Source organism: Mandrillus leucophaeus, unplaced genomic scaffold (assembly GCF_000951045.1).
Source record: "Mandrillus leucophaeus isolate KB7577 unplaced genomic scaffold, Mleu.le_1.0 Scaffold116, whole genome shotgun sequence".
NCBI lineage: Eukaryota > Metazoa > Chordata > Mammalia > Primates > Cercopithecidae > Mandrillus > Mandrillus leucophaeus.
In genome coordinates, this window is record NW_012099876.1 from 3,650,495 (window position 1) to 3,653,319 (window position 2,825).

Sequence of the window (2,825 nt, forward strand, 5' to 3'; positions counted from 1 at the left end):
GGGTACACCCATCAGAGAAGCATAACTAAGCTTTCACATAAGTTTATGCCACTTTGTTTTTGTTTTCTTGTTTTGTTTTGTTTTTGAGACCAAGGAACAAGTCTCACTCTGTTGCCCAGGCTGGAGTGCAGTGGCACCATTTTGGCTCACTGCAGCATCCACCTCCCAGGTTCAAGTGATTCTCCTGCCTCAGCCTCCCGAGTAGCTGGGATTACAGGTGCCTGCCACCATGCTTGGCTAATTTTTGTATTTTTAGTAGAGACAGGGTTTCACCGTGTTGGCCAGGCTGGTCTCGAATTCCTTACCTCAGGTGATACACCTGCCTCGGCCTCCCAAAGTGCTGGGATTACAGGCCTGAGCCACCGTGCCCGGCCACCATTTTGTACTTTATTTACACGGATTCTCTGGACATTTTACTCCTATATTGGGGATGTTGGCCATCAGATGCTCATTCATAATATACCTTCAAAACATATGGCACCCGACTCTGAGATATGAATATACTATTAGGCACATTGGTAAGTGACCAATATAAATAATATATTCACATCTCAGAGTTAATGAACCTTCTTCTGTTTTATATACAATAGAACTTTAGAGTTTTAAAACTCTAAAATTTAAACTTTAAAATTTTTAAACTCTAAAATTCTATTGTATATGAAACAGTAGGAAGATTTACTATCAGCTCTACTAGTATAAACAGTCTCTGCATTCTTTTTTCCCCTCCTGACATTCAAGGATGGCAGCCCCTTATGCAAATACATTTCAAGGTAATTTAGAGACAGGAAGGGTTCCATCAGATCTGCAATTTTAGAAAAGCTGGTGTATTACTCACCCTTTCATCCACTTTTCCTTATATCCAGAGATGCAATTTTGTGAGTAGTAGGTTTGATGCGTGGTCTGTGCCATTATGTTAGGAAAATAGGACTTTGTCCTCCCCTCAAGGAGAATGGGCTCAAGACCTTGCCCTCATTAATATTGAGTTCTGGCCAAATAAACTCCAGTGGGTTATGAAATCATGAAAGATGCTAAATCCCATTGAGTTAAAACATTCCAACAACTCTGAGACATTAGAGTAAGAGGAGAAAAAGAAGAAACTGAATTGAGAAAACTCAACATATAACATATTTTTTAACCTATTGTCTTTACTAGGATAGAACCTTTCCAAAAAAAAATCCACTATGGATCATCCTTCTTAGAAATATGTCTTCATCACTCTGCCAGTTTTTCTGTGTGTATACTTTATAACAAGGATAATTTTAACACTTTCAGTTAGATGCTGCATTCCTCATCCAGTAGGTGAACTCCAAGTACACAAAAGGGTTCCATTACCGGGTTTGACAGTGTAAAAGCCAAGCAGAAAACAAGCTGGCAGAGACAGTTTAATATAAACCTCCTCTGAGGATTTGAAAACAACATCACATTTGTTTCCTGCTACTCATCTGCCCCTCTGTGATCTTTGTCTCTATATACGATAAAATATTTATAGCCAGAGCTCAGCATCTTTTCCTTCACTGTTGGAATAAGGTATGTTCTGCATCCAGAGGAGAAAGCAACATAATAGAAACTCTAAAAATTTGAATAAATAACTTTTGGTATGTAGAAAACCTAACCCACTCACCAATGGATTTTCTTTCATTCAAAACAAGAACGCTGTGACATATGGGACTGCATTTTTGCAGAAATTATTTATGTGTTTGTCAATTACAGGAAATCCTCTGTAGAGAAAGTTCTCAGAGCATACAGAACTATAGGCTGTTTTGGGATTTCCCCAAATACAGATTGAGCACTATTTTATTTTTCTTTTCAGCTAATAATAAAACTCAGTTTTTGAAAACATCCTCACCTTTTTCTACAGGAAAATATCTGGTTTGAGTTTCTGGCTTCTTTGAGACATTTCCCTTGAGACAATAGAAATATTGAGCTTTCTAGGACTATGAACTATAATATTCTCACATTACTACTCTTTTTTTTTTTTCCATCTAGAGAGCAGTTTATAATGTGTTGGTTTTTATTTTTGGAGTAACTCTTCTTTACACTGAAAAGTCAAGTGAACAATTATGTTTAGATGTATTGGTTTTTCTGCTCCAATAGAAAAAGCACTTAAAGCCTGTATTAACTAGATAACCCAGGTTCTAGCCCATTGTACTTGCCTTTTAAATTTAATTGACTAAATTGGTCTGTCTCTGGGCTTCCTCATCCTAAAACCAATGTAATAACAGCATGCACTTCCTCCATAACACCTACTTACACAATTTTCAGAGGATTAAATACAATGATGTGTGTGCGAGAACTTTAGATACTCCAAGGTACTACACAACATTAGGTTTAGAAAGCTATTTTAATTCCTGTGTTTAAGTTATACGGAAATTAACTTAATTTAATCTGACACCTAAAATGGTAAAAGATAACAGTTTAAAGCTGCATCGTAATGTCTTGGAAGTGTGTGAATTTGCTAACCTTCACTTCAGTGAATCTGCACCTGTCCAAGCTGATCGTGCTGAGTTTAGATTTCCTAAGACAAAAGATGAGATGGGAGAAGAGTGGTGACAGAGTTATACAGAGATAAATGTGCTACTAGGAAGTGAGTTTTTCATCATCACTCTCCTTCTTTTTTATTTTTATTATTATACTTCAAGTTCGAGGATACATGTGCACAACGTGCAGGTATGTTACATATGTATACATGTGCCATGTTGGTGTGCTGCAGCCATTAATTCGTCATTTACATTAGGTATATCTCCTAATGCTATCCCTGCCCCCTCCCCTCACCCCATGACAGGCCCCAGTGTGTGATGTTCCCCTTCCTGTGTCCAAGTGTTCTC

At 37.6% G+C, this 2,825-nt stretch overlaps 1 protein-coding gene across 3 annotated transcripts in view; it reads right to left on the reverse strand.

Moving 5' to 3' along the window:
* Nucleotides 1–2,825, reverse strand: part of PAK7 (p21 protein (Cdc42/Rac)-activated kinase 7) — a 327,817-nt gene that overhangs the window by 188,734 nt on the left and 136,258 nt on the right. Inside the window, exon 2 of one of the 3 annotated variants that reach the window (XM_011998635.1) lies at nucleotides 2,461–2,515. The exons of the other annotated variants lie outside the window; for them this stretch is intronic. The gene's annotated coding sequence lies outside the window, so the exon portion shown is untranslated. The remainder of the gene's footprint in view (nucleotides 1–2,460; nucleotides 2,516–2,825) is intronic. 3 annotated transcript variants of the gene reach the window in all.